Genomic DNA, 18,733 nt, shown 5'->3' with positions numbered 1-18,733 from the left:
TATAAATAAATAGAAATAAATAGAGGGAACATTATATTTTTGCAAGAGACCCATTTGGTAGATAAAGAGAAGCAATACCTAAATAATATAAGCTATGAGGTGTTATCATCTTCTTCTTTTAACAAAAAAAGGAGAGGAATTGTGATACTATGGAATAAACCTACTGTAATGCCTAGGGTTATGGAAGCTATTAATGATCCTGAAGGAATGTACATATTTGTAGTAATTAGGTATAATAGCAAACACTACATAACTTTTACTGCATTCCTGGAATAGGTGCAAGAGTGGCTAAAGATCACTTAAATTTATTAGAAAGTCAATGGAAGGATAGTTTAATTTTAGCTAGAGATTTTTAACTGTATATCTAGAATTGAACATACAAGTAAGCAGGAGAGAGCTAAAATTCTAGAACCAGTTAAAGTATTAAATAAATGGATTAACAATGATAACCGAATTGATTTAGTAATAAATGCAGACGATAAGTCATTATTTTTCACTCATTGTTCTTATGCACAAGGGACACAAACTGAAATTGACAGGCTTTATTCATCCATAGATTTGCTTAATTAAGTTAATTATTTTAAACTATTCCCTGCCCATTATCAGATCATAATACAGTATTAATATCTCAGTGAAATTTCAAACTATTACAGAATTCCAGTATATATGATAAAATTAAAAAATGTTAAAGTTAACTTACAGAACAAATGTAGGATTTGTTATTCTTGAATGAAATGGCTAGGTTAACAAAGTCTTAATATGATATTCATTAAAAATGCATATTAAGGATAGAAAAGGAAATTGGTCTAGTAATAAAATGAAAGAGTGGGACAAAGAGTTATTAGAAGTACAAGAGGATATACATGAAGTGAAGTTTGAACAACAAAGAAATTAGATAATACTGAAATTATTAAAAACTAATGACAAAAGATCAATCAGTTTTAACACATAAAGCAGAGGTATCTCCAGAAAAATTAAAACTACAAAGTTGTACAATTACTCCAAAAAATATCCACAGATTAGCTAATAGAAGTAAGATATTAAAAAAGCACAAAATAATAACAGAAATGCCCATACTGATATGCTTACTTCAAATATAAAATAAATGCTGAATATTTTTTAAAAATTCCATGAGCCTCTCAATAAAAATCTAAATATTATTTTTATGACTGTAAATTGATAATATTTAAAGAATATTATTAATAAACTAAATGATCAGCAAATTTCACTGCTAAATAAACATATTACCTTAATGGAAATTAAGGATTTTTTTTTAAAAGGTAAAAATGGCAAAGCTCCAGGATTAGATGGTTTAAGAATGGCATTATATAATCTGTTCCATTAAATGTTTTAAAATCACTGAGTGAAGTTTTCAAGATAATCCAGGGTTTGGCATAATGCTTAAGGTCTTGACCCCTTACACAAAAGGTACAGGGTTTGATTCTGACCTCATAGTTTCCCTTTGAGGCAGTTAGCCTAGTATTTACTTATTCACCTATGAAATTATAAAATAATTCCTCTCTCATGGACATTTTCTGTAATTTCACCTACAGTTAATCAAGGAAAAGATAAAAAGTTAGGTGTGTCATACAGACCTATTTCATTATTAAATGTGGATTATAAATTATTTACTTCCATTTTCACTGTAAGATTAAGAGATGTAGTAGATGCATTAATGAATAAAGATCAAACAAGATTTATAGTTAATATATTAATTTATGATAATATTAAAAGGGTAATAATTTTGGATTTAGCAGAGGGTTTCAATAAAAATTGGCTTCAGTTAAGTAATTAATTTAGATAGTGAAAGAGCTTTTGATTCTGTGGATTGGACCTATTTATTTAAAACTTTGGAAGCATTTGTTTTTCCAGAACAATTTGTTGGAATATTCAGAAATCTTTATAGGAATTTTAAAGCGTACATTAAAATTGGACCTTACATTTCTCAAGGGTATGCCTTAAACAAAGGTACAAAACAAGGATCTCCCTTGTCTCTTTTATTATTTGCATTAGTCATTGAACCCTTAGCTAATTATATAAGAAATAATGATAAAATTGATGGTTTTCCAATTAATAAGAATTTTCAATCTAAATCACAGCTTTTTGCGCATGTTTTATTAACTATAGGAGATCTAAAAAACTCAATTGAAGAAATAGATAAGGAACTGAGAAAGTTTCAAGAAATATAGTTATTGAATTTTAATAATAAAACTGAAACCATTGCAATGAATCAGTTACTAGATAGTAAGTTAAAAGATAAATATAAATATAATTAAGAAGAGCAAGAATTTAAATATTTAGTAATGAAATATGTTCAAGATGTGAATAAGATTATTAATGATAGTTTTGGAAAAATAACTGAAGAAGGGCTACTCCTTATTAAAAATGGAATTAGTGTTTTTTTTTTTTACTTTTGAAGATGGTTAGTCTTCATTAACAATATTACCTACAATTTTCTGTATATTGCATTCATTAGTCTTAGTATTGATAACAATTATAAAATAAAATGGAAAAATATTAATTTCATTCTTATGGTGTCATAAAAAGCCAAGACTTCCTTATAAAAATCATATTAGACTTTGGGAGTATGGTGTTATTAAATTTCCTGATATAGAATCTCATTTCATTTCTGCAAATTTTAACTTTATTATACTCTGGCTGGACTCAACTTATACTAATCAATGGAAAATCATTCAGGAGCAGATTATGTTAAAGTCATATAGGTTTATCAAATATATTATATTAGAAACATATAACAATCCCTTCATATGGTTAATAAAACATTCTTTAGAAGAAAATTCATTTCAGTTTTTGGACTCTTCATACATGAAATCAGTCCTAAAACAGGTAAGAAATATGCTTCTAAAATCCCATCAATTTGTAAATAGAAATGATTGTGCTTTCCTATCACACACACCCCTGAATTTGTGAAAACCTGGAACACAGTTGAAATTACTACATTAAAAAAGAATGGGTTGATATTATGGTATGACTGTATTAGAAAAGGGAAAGAGAAAGCTCCAGCTTTACTCTGTAGCATATCGCCTACTCCGAGGTGATCTCTGCCTAACATATAAAGCTATGTCAAACCCAGAGCTGTTGGACATGCTACACCTAAAGAAATCCCAATCCCTCCGAGCTATATGCTCTAGGGACCTAAACCTTGTTACCACAATAAGCAGGACTTGTTGGAGGGATAGATTCCTGTCCCAGAGACTTCCCATACTCTGGAACAATATACCCATCTATGTCAAGAAAAGTTCCTCATTAACACTCTTCAAGAAAAATCTTGTTGAGTAGATGAGAAATAGGAAATACATCCCGGGGATCACTTCTGTGGCTCTGCTTGACAGAGGCACAGGAAATTAACTTTCTTGGGTTGGCGTAAGCCAGAGAACTTTGTTGGCTAGGCTTATTTAGGCCCTTGGGCTGACAGCCTAGTACCTACCTATGACTGTATTAGAAAGCAAATAGATGTTTTTACAGATAATATCAGTGAAAATGAACAGAACACTATTTCCTTATTATATAAATATATGGCTGTTATTATTGAAGGCAAGTTAACCTACAAAGGAAGTCTGTCCAAGTTATATAAGTTAATAGTAAATAATAATAACTTTGATACAAAGGTTTGGAATTTTTTTAGATTGTAGTGGATTAAATGACTCAATTGATGATACGAATAAATTGTGTGGCTTAAATCAGTTAGTCAAACATCTTCAAGTTTATACTGGAACTTTGTTATGTGGAAATATATACACAGAGTGTTTGTTACTCCTTATAAAATTTTCAAATTTAGTAAAGTGACTTCTTTAATTTGCTGGAGATGCAGTAAGGATGTAAAAGCTGATTGGACACATCTATTTATGGATTATGAGAAAATGGATTATGGCCTGATAATTGTTCTTTAACTAGATCAACTATACTAATGAATGCTCCACTTGAAATTATCCATAAAAGCTAAACAGAAAAAAACTGTTTTGGAGTCTCTTTGCAGTAGCTAGAAAAATTATTAAAAACAATGGAAAACAAATTCAGTTCCTACATTCAAAGAATTTCTAAATTTAACAACAGTGTTATATAAAACTGAAAAAAAGTGATTAGAATAAGGCCTATAAATTATATTAAGACATCTAGTTGCTGGGATAACCTTGAAATGTTGCTATTGAAATACCAATATATTTGATATGTTAACTACATTGGATTACTCTGGTGGTTTAATGCATTTTGATACTATATAATGATATGTGATATTGACTTTCTTCCTTTCATTGTATATATTGCATATATGCTAAATCAATTTTTAACAAAAAATTAAAATAAAAATAAAAAAATACATTTTTCTTTCTTTTTTTTCAATCTTCTTTTCTGTACATCACTCTATCCTCAAAAGAAGAAAAAACATCTTAGGCTTCTCTTCCCCTCATCATCTACAGTGTCACCCACTTTATTACACTTGCTTTCTTTTTTGGAAACATTTTGTAGTTTGTGTCTATCTTTTCTTCCACCTCACTCTGTAATTACAGCCTTTCCGTACATTTAAAATACAAATGTGTGTCTTTCAAATATTCATCACAAATCAGTGGCATTTCTAGGAATTTGTAGAAATGGGGGTGCATTCTGGAAAGTAGACTAGCAGGGTGGGGGCTGTGGAAAGCACCTTAAACTGCTCTGGAAACACGTATAAAATACAGCAGTGTAAGTGCATATATTATTGTTGTGGGGCTGTGGTAGTAGAGGCAGGTAATTCCTGCCCAGCACACAACATATTTACATGCAGTACCAGCTCTTTCAAAACATTCCTAGATGAGATATTTGGTTACCCATGCCAAGTCACAGTCCCCTTCAATGGTATAGCTCATATATACATTATAATAACCTAACAACAAATTCCACTGAAGTTGACATCACCATAGCAAGTACCCTAGTAAATGTGAGTTGGTTTTGCAAGTAAATACTGATTTCTGTGAAAACAATGACATTAAACTAATAAATAACAGCACAAGTAAATCCCCAAAACAAATACCTGGTTCAGTTATATGCAATGTGACATCTGACACATATATAATCTTACCTCTTCTTTAGTGTCTGAGAATCTCTAAAATTCACTGCTATTACTTTTGTCTTTATTGTATTCAACTTGCAAATTGAGAACATACCAAACTGATCCAAAATCTTGATTTAAAAACTTTATCAGAATTTATGATATAAATTGTCAGCAAACAAAGAAATCTTTGTTTTTATAGTGCACCATGACATACCGTACCATACCATACCACACCATCATTATCATCAACCCCCCTTTTCTTCATGAGATTGAACTGTTATGTAAATTATTGCCACCTCTCTCAATTCATTGCCTTTTCCCATCTCCTTCAACAATCATGTCTAACTGTAACAGGTCATCTGTCACACAGTCCATATATTTAGCTGAATGCCCTCATTAGCTTTTCTTTTGCCTTTTCTTGTCAGTTCCAAACATTCTTTACCAAATTGTCTTCTGGTTTCCTCTACATGTGCCTGAATCACCATAATCCTTTTTTGTTTTACCTTCTCTACAACTGGACCTACTTTGGTTTCTGTTCCCCATTTCATTTGTCCCATAGTGTGCATTCAACCATTTGTTTCAGGTACTTTGTTCCCATCAACTCTAGCTTTTTTATCTGCTCAAGAATAGAAGTCAGCCCCAACATCTTAACATAAGTACCCTCATATTATCCCATACATGTCCAAAGTCCACTTCATATCTTGTATACATTCATAGAAACGTAGCATCAATGTAAGTGGCACAGCAAGTAGCCTTTGGTGCAGAATAATATTTTATTCCTACACCATGTAGATTAATAACTAACACTGCAGTGCAGCATATGAGGGGTACAGCACTCCTGAGTGCACTGACCTTTGAACGAGGCACTAAACCAAGGTTCTACCTGCTTGAGATGGTGGTGGTGGCTCAAGTAGATATAAAAGATCCCATGGCATCTATCAGATAGAGCAGGAAAAATTCCTGATACCTTGACCAAATTTTCTCAAGTAGTGTATATACCATCTTGGGATTCCCCTGAAAATAGTAGGACTAGCCTGGTCAACAAAAGTCTGAAATAATGGGGATAGTATGGCCAAAAATAGGAATTAATTTTAAATATTGCTTTTTTTAACTTGGAAAGTTGCTTGAATAGCAGGATTTGTGTTTGCATGCATTTTACGAAGGATATGAAATCTACACACACACACACACACACACATGTATAGTGTTAGTGGCACAACAGGTAGCACACTTGCCTTTGGTGCAGAAGGCTGTGGGTTCTCGTCCCACACCAAGTAGATCAATTGCTGACACTTCAGTGCAGGGTAAGATGGGTGCTGCACTCATGAGTGTGCCATCCTTAGGATGCAATGTTGAGGTCCTATTTGTCTGAGTTGGTGGTATCTCAGTTGTTAGGATTAGTGCTAGCATTCATTGATGAGATAGAGCAGTGGCCCAACCCTACACCTTACCTTAGAAAAACTCTTTCCATACTACACGATACACATGAATACATACACAATACTGCATCTATCCTCTTACATAACCCTTACTCTAACCCTAAGTCGTACATGCCTAATTGTCTCATGACACTAAATCTTTTTCCCTTACCTAAAACATCCATCCATCCTCAACCCCTTTTCCTGTTTTTTTACATGAGGTTGGGCTGTCACTTCAACAGTGACAATAATCTCAAGCCAGGTTTTAAGCCACCAGGTGACTAGCCCTGCTGTGGTATTTTATCTGTACTGCTCACTGATGCACACAATCACACCTACTGTCAATTTACAGTGTCCAGTCCACCTACTCCATGTCTTTGGAATGTGGGAGGAAACTGGTGCACCAAGAGGAAACCCACAACAACCACAGGGAGGATATGCAGACTCTGCACAGAAGGCACACCAGTTGAGAATCAAACCAGAGAACCTCTTCCTGTGAGGCAAGAAAAAAAAAGAAAGGGAAAAATGTGATCACTTTAGAAAAGAAACAACAGAAAATAATCTGCTTTAGTGCAGAATCATAGTACCATTCTTACTAAAACACTACAAGTTACATTAAAACTTTTCACATTTCCACATACTTTACCACAGACTTATATCTAACTTACTTGCATAATATGCCGCAACATTATTATTATTTTTTTTTCACTTCCATTTAATCACCTTAAATGTTAAATAATAAGTGACAATCTTGTTAAAATGCTTAAGAATCTGGAAACATGCATACAGAAAATATGAAGATGTTAAGACCCAAAAATAAGAAAATAAAAATGTCACTTCACTGACAAGTCAATAAGCCAATTAAGACAAACATTACCAGAATATAGCCAGTCCCTCAGTTCCACCCTGTTCTAAAGAATGTCACAAATTTGCAGATAATGTCACCATTGCCATAATCTATCAAAATAAACTGGTGACTAAATGAAGCAGAACACCAATAAAAAATGACTTACAAAGCAACCCATTACCAACTTACTACGGCTTTTTTAATTCATGTACCCTCTGCATTCTCCTCAAAATAAAACAAAACTGATGAATATTTTGACTCATGCTCTTTATTTCAAAGTACAACATACTAGGAAAATTGTATAAAAAGAATAATACATGATAAGGATATTCATCACAGTAGGATTTAGAAATGCTTAGCATGAATTTGGTACTGGGGATGAAACCTAAGTCATGACTGAACCCTACCCTAACATATATCCTTATTTCATAAATAATGTGCAACTCTAAAAGAACATTTTGGTTTTCTTGTCTTTTTCCATTGATTGGACTCACCTTTCTGTGCCCAGATTCCCTCATTATGGTTCCGAGTTTCTTCTTGTTGCCCTGCAGATTCTTGGCAGCAATTACTGGATTTGGATCCCTCCAGTCAACTGAAAGACGATGGTCATCGAACATACAATGCACTCTCTCAGGGAAATTGACTAGTTTAAATTCCTCACTTGAACGTGGAATGTTTTTACATCCATGTTGATGCTTGTGTATGTATGATGCACGCATTGTCCTCCTTAAAGGAGAAGACCCTACCACTGCGGAAGTAAACACATTCTGCACACGAGTGGAATTGTTATTTTTGAAAATCTTTTTTTTTTTCCTGTGGCTTGTGTGGGTTAACAAAAAGAGGTAAGTGCATGCCAAGGCCTAAATCTGCCACTGCAAATCATTTAAATTGTTTAGCATTATGTCTCCTTTCCTCACAATAAGCACATTGTCTCTTTTCTCAGTCAAATACTAAATATATATCACTTTCACATTAAAAAAATCATTTTTGTTTTCTTCAAAATGTTTAACAAGTACTTCTCTTACAATTCATTATTATAACTCATGGCTTGTGCTAATTGTCCACAGGCCAGATTCATTATTGCCTACACTAAGTGTTCATGATCTGTATTCATGAACATCCCTACCATATTTTTTGTGCTTTGTAGTCACTCTGAAATATTACGCTAAGTCTACATGTCATCTACACTTTGTAGTAACCTTTACAAATCCCCCTCAGTATTTAAGGCTGCAAGAAAATCAGTAGGAAAACTAAAATTAGGAGGAAGAAGGTGGGAGTTATGCTTGTGTTGTCTGTTCACCCAGAATGGTGTACACTTAGTCTACGTGTTAATGAATCCCAGGGTACATCTTTTAACATTGCCTCCAGTTCCCAAACACAACTCCAAAGTCACTTTTATCCGTTTTCTTGTTTAAATTATCAGCTGTTACACAATATCTACTGAAAAACTCATATAACACACTTCTGTAGTTCTGGGTAGTTGTGTAACTACATTAGTGTAAGCATAGTCATTTCATAGGAGGGTTTTCTTTCTCCTTTCAAACTAATAAATTAATCTTTCAAGAAACTGAACAGTCTCAAAAATTATATCACAAACGTGTTCTGTTCACAGGTGTATCATGGAATTCACACCTTGTGCTTTAAAATCCAAGGGCTCCACCAGCCTATCCCAAATAAAATATCTATCAATTATACTGTCCTTTCTAGATATCTTTGCACTGGGCATCTCTTTTTGTTGCATTTCTGTTCAGCCCCTACCATTGCATACAAATATTCAGCAGTACTATTAAATGTTACAGTTTTCTCTAAATTTACTTCCATTTGTATCTCCTTTTAACTTGAGTGCCAAAGCCTCCCTAGCTGTAAGGTTTTAATAGAAACAAGATCATCTTGCAAATTTCCTCAATTTACAGTGATAGTCTGTCAAACGTATTATCTCATAACATCATGAATGCATCTGTAGGTTCTTCCTCATTTTCCAAACTGATTCATGCAGTCTCCTGCAATCCATATTCACTCAGTATCATTAATGAAACACAATTATTGCCAGTGGAGTTCATGTTTTGCATCCTACTATGTGACACTATTACTACCATCCACATTCTATATTGCAATCTTCTATCATTGCATGTCTGTCACTAGAATCCTCTTTCTGGTATAGGAGAATAGGAATACAACACGTTCCCTGCTGCTTTAGCCAAATATCCCCTAGTCAGTATGATTACCAACTTGGTTCTCCCCTGGAAAAAAGACATTGCCCTAATTGGGCTAACCCCATCAATAAATAAAAAAAAAATAACCCAGTGGGGTAACTTTTTTTTACAGAAAAGTATTCAACAGTTTAAAGTAGTTAACAGTTACAAGGTGAGACTACAAGCTGAGACTATCTCATCTGGATTATCTGCACTGCTATCCTTTTGGAACTGAGACAGAACAGAACCCAAAACCGGATGGCAGCAGCAGTTTAATTCCTAGCTCCAGATAAAGGGATGCATGGTAGGAAGCTCACTTCCAATCCAAACGAGGTTGTGATCTGATTAAGTAAGGAAATTATTCACAATGTATGTTCAGGAGCAACAGTTGCTTCAGATTGTAGAAAAAAAAACTTGAGGGAAAGGAACATACTAGACATTGCTTGTATTCCTAAAGAAATTGCTGTTACTCCATGTCAAGTTTTACCACCATTGCTGTGCAGTGATCATGGGGCTTAAAGGTTAATTTGTTGCTACATAATTCTACCAAACTGAAATCTAAACCAATGCACAGAAGATTCATTACAGATTGTATGGAAGCAAACGGATCTATATTGATTCATCCAAGTTTCAAAACTTCGAAACTGATATGGTTGGCACCATATCATCAAAGTTTTGAAACATCGAATGTTTTAATGGAAATCTCTGTAAGGGAAGATTTACCTTTACTGCACTGTAGTGCGATCTCGGAGTTGGTATATTTAAGTAGCGGGGGTTGGGGGTGCAGGTGGGCTTGCTCCCCTGCTTGAAACATTAACGTAAGTTTATTTATTTATTTATTTATTTATTTTTTTTACATGTTCAAAGTTTCAAAACATCGATGATATGGTCTCGACCATATCAGATTCGATGTTTTGAAGCTTTGATTATGTGATATAGATGCAGCAAAACAGTCACTATGTAAAACTAATTGGAGTGATGCTTTCAGTGGAAAAACTGCAGAAGAAATGCGGAAACTTTTGAAAGAGAAATTGTTTGAGTGGAAAAAAATTAAAAAAAAATGTTTTTCATCAGCATCTAGGCATACACCGTCAGGAGGATATATTCCCATAAGAACGTGATACCTGATTAAGGTGAGAGACAAAAAGTGTAAGAAATGAATAAGAGATCAAACTACAACTTTGAAAACTGAAATAAACAAGCTGGACAAACAAATTAAGCATAGTGCGAGACAAGATAAAGAAAAAAATTGAAGAAAATTTATAAGAAGACATTGAGCATAACAGGAAACCATTTTATAGATACATAAGATGTGGAAGGAATAAAGGAAAACAAATTGATAAACTGTGTATAGATTCTAAAATGTATTCTTAGACACAACAGATTATAAGTATATTTACAAAACCTTATGAAAAAGTTTGGCTCCACAAAGTGGGTGATAAGTTGTTCTAGTGATATCTACGTAACCTCAGATACTGGAATCAAAATAGATTATTCTGAAAAAGAACAATGGAAACTGGATCCATATGAGGCACTGGGAGGAGATGGCAATAGTAATAATGATCTGAGAACACTTCAACAAGAACTTATAGTACCCTTATATCTGTTATTTACTAGGTCATATAAATATGGGAAGATTCCTCAAGATTGGAGGCACGACCTGTCTTTAAGGGAAAGGGGAGATGGGCAACCCAGGCTCATACAGACTATTAAGTTAAATTTCATACTGATCAATAAATTAGAACAACTAGGGATTGATTTATTCTTGATAAGATAGATTGCTGCATGGCTTACAGATAGGACATGGCAAGTATCATACAGCAATAGGACAGGTAGAATTCTTGGTTACAGTCATGGTGTCCCACAGGGCTCTGTCATAGGCCCTTACTTGTTTAGATTTCATCTTTCAGACTTATCTCTTTCATTCAAGATATTCTACAGTCTGTATGCAGATGACCTGGAATTTGGTAAATTGATTACATGTGTTTCAGCTGGGGCATATTTGCAAAGCAACTTGACTAAATTGACTAGTTTGTCACAGGAAAATAATATGCTGATAAATACATCAAAAAGTAAGCATGTGAGATTTGGGAGTCATAAAATGAAAGGCGAATATTTAATACAGCACACAGTGATTGAAACTGTAAATTCATTTAAGGACCTGGGTATATGGCTAGATACAGGTTTGAGTTTTTCTAATCATATCAACCAATTGGTTAATGATAGTTATAGAACTATAGATTGTATGAAATATTTATAAAATCTAGGAAATCAGAAATGAAGTCATAGTTTGTTAATTCAATTGGACCCAAACTTGAGTATGGAATAACAATATGGAACCCTTATAAGAAAGCAAGCATGAGTAAACTGGAAAGAGAACAGCGGAAATATACCAATGGCATTCATGGATGTGAAAATGTAGGTTATTATGAAAGACTAAAATATCTGAACTTGTGGAGTTTCTTTTATAGATATTTAAGAGGAGATCATATTCAGGTATATAGAGCATTTGGCGACAACTACCTCTGGGAATGTTTAGGGTTATCAAAAAGCAGTAGAGAATCATCAGACAACCTATGTAAAAGATTCTATAGGAATGAGAAGTGTAACAATTGGTGCTCTGAGAGAAGAGCTGATGTATGGAACAGACTACCAAATTATATTAAATTAGCAAGCTCTAGTTTAGATATCTTTAAGAACAGCTGTTTTGGTATGTTGGCAGGCTAGAAGAGCATTAATGCCTGTGCTTGAAATATTTGTATGTATGTATGTATGTACTTCCACTTTCAGCTCAAAGGTCTTCATGCATAGTTGGAAAACTAGGTCTGAGATGCATTTGAAGTGATGAGTAGCTGAACAAACATGAATCCTTTCATAATGTCAGAGAATTCTTTCAAAGAAGCCATTGAGATTGCATAAGCCTTTATGATGAAGTCACTCAAAACAAGCTAGTTTTAGGCTGCTCAGCACAAGGAAGTCAATGGACTTCTGAAGTAATATCCTCACACAGCCAGGTAAATAGTAGCTGAGGAGGAATTTAAATTATCATCTTGAAACCTAGATATACTGTTCTATGTATTGTTCTATAGACAGGCATAACATTATGAAATATTAAGTTATATGCAGGAGCAAGGTTACCAATACAGTTGTTCACAGAGGAACTCTACAAATGACAGAAGGAGACAATCCTAGATAAGCTTTGGGTGATGAGAGAGCTTATGTCAACATCAAGGACTGAAGCAATACTGATTTCATGATCTTTTAAATACGCCCTTGACATCAGTTTCCTCATGGTACATGAGCAAAGCATAGTAAGAAATATTTTAGAAGACTAAAACTAATATTGAAAACTGCCTTTACATCCAGCAATAAAATTGAACCTATAGATCAGCATGTTCTCCCTTCTCTTGTTCCCAGCTCTGGCATGACTTACAGGCCCAAAAAAGTGTTGGATCAGCTGCTTATCAAATGATATTTATGATATAGATAGATATGTAGATATATAGATGTATGGGTCCCCTTTAGAAACCCAAATGTTCACTTACCCAACTTTTAAAATGCTGAGACGAAAAGGCTGATGACCGCACAACACTGATGTCCCAAAACACCAACTTTCCACTCCAGATAAGTAACCGCTTGGCCATCGTGTTGAACTTTGCTTCTTACCCCTGTGGTAGTGTGATCTCGGAGTTGGTATATTTAGTTAAGGGGATGTGGGGTCAAAGCCCCCCACATGGGTGGTTTTGGTTTTCTTTGGTTTGTTTTTTTTTGTTTTTTTTTTTCTTTTTCTTTTTAGGATGGCCAAGCTGTTACTTACCTGGAGTGGTAAGTCTGTGTTCCAGGACATCGGTGTGCTGGTGCTACCAGCCTTTTCATCTCAGTGTTATGAGTTTTGGGTAAGTGACATTTTGTTCTTGTAAAGTAGACCCAGATGTGTGTGTGTCTATGTGTGTATATATATATATATATATATATATATATATATATATATATATATATATATACATATATAGATATAATATATATATATATATATATATATATATATATGTGTGTGTGTGTGTGTGTGTGTGTATGTGTATACACACACACATATGTAAGATATCTGTCAATATCTCTCTCTCTCTCTCTATATATATATATATATATATATATATATATATATATATAAACCAGTGCATGGCACAAGTACAGGCATGTCTTGGACCTCTTTTTGTATTACATTCAATGGCTCAGTAAACAAATATGCTATTACTACTACAGTCAGGTTTATCTTTTCTTAAAGAAACAGCTAAAGCTTAAGAGAAATATTACTAATTTAAAGAAAAATCACACTTGTTACAAAGATTTTTTTCTAATACTACTATAGACATTATTTGTTTACAATCTACTGTTTATAACAGTGGCACAAAGTTGGTTTACACAATATTTTATACATTTTTGTGTCACTTGTATTCCGAATTATGAGAACCACCATACTATGCTACAAGTGATCCATGTAAGCTTGAAATCCTCAGTTTCATGAGCTTTCAGGCCAAGATAGACCATTTTCATTAAGGTAAATTGAGATTGACCTATGCTGGATGTTGAACTTAAATGGCTGCAAAGATAAGACCCTCAAACAGAATTTTGTGCTTCCATCCTGTTGTTGATATAGAAGTAATTGGAGAGCATGGGCATTACTAAACTGAATGCTCTCCCTAACAGATAGTGCTTTAGGGAACCAAATGCCCCTTTGTTCTCTAAGCCTTCTCTTTTAATTGAAGAGTACCTAACATCCTCCTAAGTTTTTGGCTGAGCAAACAGACTGGATGCCCATCTCCGTTAAAAGGCTGTGAGCGCTATTCTTAAAGAGACATCTGAGGCATCTGTATAAGGAATTTACTAAATTGAAGAAATGATAACACAGGTTCTAAACATAAGGATTCCTGGGGTCTATATTATTTCATCAAATGGCTATTCAGTAAATGATCATTTGATGTACACCTATTTATCAAAGCTGCTCTTCATCAAACGGCAAATTTTAACTAGGGCAAATCAGCTCTTCATAGGTTGGTACCAGGCTATCAGCCCTAGGGCCTATACAAGCCTAGCCATAACAATTCCCTGGCTATTTCTTCCCAGAATATATTACTTCCCTGGACCCCTGTCTAGCAGGGTGACTGACATGATCCCGGGGTGAATTTCCTATCTCCCATCCAATCGTCAAGGTTCCTTTTGAAGAGGGCCAAAGAGGTGCTCAGCTTGACATGTATGGGCAGTCTGTTCCAGAGTATGGGGAGTCTCTGGGTCAGGAACCTATCCCTCCAACATGTTTTGTTCATTGTGATGACCAGGTTTAGATCACTGGAGCATGTGGCTCTGAGGGATTGAGATTTCTTTAAATGTAGCATGTCCAACAGCTCTGGGCTTGACATGGCCTTGTATGTTAAGCAGAGATCGCCTCTGAGTAGGCGATATGTGACAGAGTATAGCTGGAGTTTTTTTAGATGGTCAGCATAGGGCATCTGCTTTAGGCTTGTGATTCTTTTAGTGAGGTATTTCTGTGGCCTTTCCAGTTGTTGCAGCTGTCTTGTGAGGTACATACCAAACGTGGCATTGTACTCTATAATGGGTCTAATGAAGAATGAGTACAGTGGGACAATGATCTCCTTTTTTCTGGATGAAAAGCCCTTGGCGATGAGGTGTGCCACATAGAGGGATTTCCTGATTTTTGTGGCGATGTAGTTATCAAAGGTGAGACCACTGTCTACCTGTGTCCCTAAGTCCCTTACCACACTTTTGGTGTTTAGTGTACTGCCACTTATGTGGTAATTCAGGGGTACATGTTTTTTCCCAAAGGGGATAACTATACATTTCTTGGCATTGAGCTTGAGCCCGTGGTTCTGGCACCAAGCATCTGTTTCTGTAAGGCCCTTTTGTAGAATATGCACATCATTTGGGGATTCAGTAATGGCTCCCAGTTTACAGTCATCTGCGAACTTTGTTATCCAGATTCCCTTAGTGCTGACCTGTACTTCAGAGAAGTAGATGCCAAACAAGAGCAGTCCCAGGACTGAACCCTGAGGTACTCCACTTGTCACTTGTCTGGAGCTGGATTTTGAGTTGGCTACTTTTACAGTGTGAGTTCTGTCAGTAAGCCAGTTGGCAACCCATCAAGTGACATAGGGATTAATGCCCAGCTTAGTAAGTTTATCTATGATTCCAGAGTGGGGAATGGTGTTGATGGCCTTTGTGAGTTCCAGATAGGCTGTGTGGACTGCCTTTCCCTCATCCACAGCTCTGGAGACTGATTCAAAGAAGTCATTCAGGTTGAGGAGACAAGATCGGCCCTTTACAAAACCAAATTGGGTGGGGTCCAGTGTTTGAAGGTTGTCAATGTCTTTGTTTATAAGTTCTATGGTAATGCGTTCCATAGCTTTGCAGATCAGGCTTATCAGACTGATGGGATGATAGTTCCCGGGATCCAAGGTGGATCCCCCCTTGTGGAGTGGGATAACTGTAGCTGTGTGCCACTCATTGGGCACCAAGCCTGAGGTGAGGCTATGATTAAACATGACACTTAGGTGAGGTGCCAGTTCATGTAGTATACAGTCCGGGATGCTGTATTCTTAGCTTTGGAGAGTGCATTTTTTACCTGTGTGGCCGTGATTACCAGAATTTAGCAATCTTTTGGTATTGAGATGGGCCCTTTAGGGGGTGAGAGGTGTGTGAAGTTGGTACTGAATCGATCTGCCAGGATATTGGCAATATCCCTGGGATCAGTATATTTAATGCCATTCTGTTGTAGCTCAGAGCATATCGCATTGCCATTTCGATTCTTGCTATAACTATAGAATGCCTTGTGGTTGTCTCTGGAATCTTTGGCAATTTTATTTTCATAACTAGCTTTGGAGGATTTTATGAGGGATCTCATCTTCTTACTGAGGCTGGTAAGGGAATATTTTGCATCCTGGGATTTTCCTCTCTTCTGCAACAGTTTCTTCCTTCTGTTGTATAGTTTGTTTATGGTAGGGGACCACCGTCTTGGTTCTGTTTGGAATGGCACGATTCATGCACGAGTGGATGTGCTCATACAGTGCCCTAGTATAGGATTCAGCAGTCGAACGTTCAGTTCCTGTCTGCATGGGTGTCATGAAGTTTGTCACTTCTAACTTGAGTAGCATGAAGTTAGCTTTGGAGAAGTTTTTTATGGAGCTTTCCCTACTGGGGGGTGGGGGTGGGATGTGGAAGTCAAGGGTGATTAGCTTATGGTCAGACCTGACCAATGAGGGGGTGACCACTGGTGTGGAGCAGCAATCTCCCATGTTGGTAATGATCAGGTCTAGGATATTTGAGCCCCTGGTGGGACTAGGGATTAGTTGATGCAGAGCATTGGAATTTATGAATTCCAAGAACCGTTGGGCAAAGATGTTGGTACCCAAATAGTTTTCCCAATTAATGGCAGGATAGTTGAAATCACCCAGTATTAGGGTGTTTGATTGTATCTTAATATTTTCCAGTATGTTTAGAAAGGTGTAGTGAGAATCTTGGGGCATGCTGGGGGATCTGTAGCAAGCTACAATTTGGATTGCAGTATTATCTAGTGTTGATTGCAGCTGTAGAATTTCAGATGCATTGTGTTGGGCAACTAGCCTGGAGGTGTGAATATCCTTTGTGAATATGAACACTCCTCTGCCTTTAGTGTTTTGGTCCTGGTTTGTTGGCCGAAAAGTGTGCTAAGAGTTGTAGCCTGGTATTGTAGAGGTGGTCTCTGGAGCCTTGAACCAGGTCTCAGTTACTGCACAGATATCGATGTTCTCCATTTTTAAGGGTGCCTCGAGAAATTTCATTTTGAGGTTTAGACTTCTAGCATTGAGTAGCATTGCCTTCGGATTTTGCACGCTTATATCTGTTACGGTGGTGGTTTTGTCCTTTGAGCCTTGCCTAAAAAAGACACTATAGGGGTGGCAAGCAAGAGCCTTAGCCAGTAACCTGAATCCGGGGGGGACGACAGGGGCAGACCATCTCTGGAAAATCATCATGGTTTGTCGATCATGTCGTCCCACGCAGACAGATACTGGATCACCTTTGAATGACAACAAAAACTTAGCCAATTGTTGAAGTCAGTTATTTTGTCATTATACTGTGGTATCATTTTGGGTGAAGGCAGGATGCTACTCAGGGCTAGGGTCATACCTGCCTGGCCACATGATCTGAGAGCTCTTCCATGTCTCTTTTCATGTAGCCCAGGGAGGTACGTCTCAAGTCATTCACTCCAACATGGACAATAACAGTCATATTGGCCACCATCTGGAATTTGCCCTTATCCCCACTGTAGTGTGATCTTGGAGTTGGTATATTTAGTTAGGGGGTTGTGGGAGGGCACAGCCCCTCACATTGGGGGTATGGGGGTCATCGCCCCCCACTTTGGTAGGTTTTAAATTTTATGGGTTTTTTTTTGTTTTTTTTATGGTGGCTTGGTTGGGCCAAATGCTGATTAACCCTAGTTAAAATCTGCTGTTTGATGAAGAGCATCTTCGATAAATAGAGGTTCGAAGAATGGTTATTCGCTGAATAGCCATTCGACAAACTGATATAGACACAGATTCCTGTAACTGCTTAAAAACAGTGTCCACTTCCATTGTTCACCTTATTTTGAGAGAAGTGTGCCACTTAGGTCTGTGAGGTGACATATTATCACTACAAAATAGGACAGAAACTTATGATAATACCCATCAAGCCCCACTGTTTCTATCTTTTCTTTTTTCTTTTTTTTTTGGGACTGAGCAATTGCTGTTCCTCTGTTATACCCTAGATATTTAACATCTGTCATTACTTTTTTCTCTTGGTGGAATTTACAGTTGATCTGGTTTGCTTCAGGGAGTTTACTACAGTGTGTACCTTAGCTGGATGGGAGTCCCAACCCTCAGAGTGTATGATATCATGTACATAAGTTGCAGCATAGTTGGTGTGCTGTTTTAATACTCTGTCCATTAATCTTTGGAAGGTTGCCAAGGTACCATGTAACCTAAAGGAATGATATTATACTGGAGTAACAGCCCTGGTGTTGAGAAGACTGTCTTTAATGTAGTCACAGCTATTAGAGGGACTTGCCAGTAACTTTTGATCAAAGGCACACATAGTTAAGAATCTTGCTTTCCTGAACTTTTCTATTAGCTCAGCCCTAGGTAGAGTGCAACCATCTCATTTTGAAATTGCTGTTAAGCTTTCTAAAATCATTTAATAA

Source organism: Protopterus annectens, chromosome 10.part0 (genome assembly GCF_019279795.1).
Source record: "Protopterus annectens isolate FY-2018-M chromosome 10.part0, PAN1.0, whole genome shotgun sequence".
Classification (NCBI taxonomy): Eukaryota; Metazoa; Chordata; order Ceratodontiformes; family Protopteridae; genus Protopterus; species Protopterus annectens.
Note: the sequence above shows the minus strand (reverse complement) of the source record.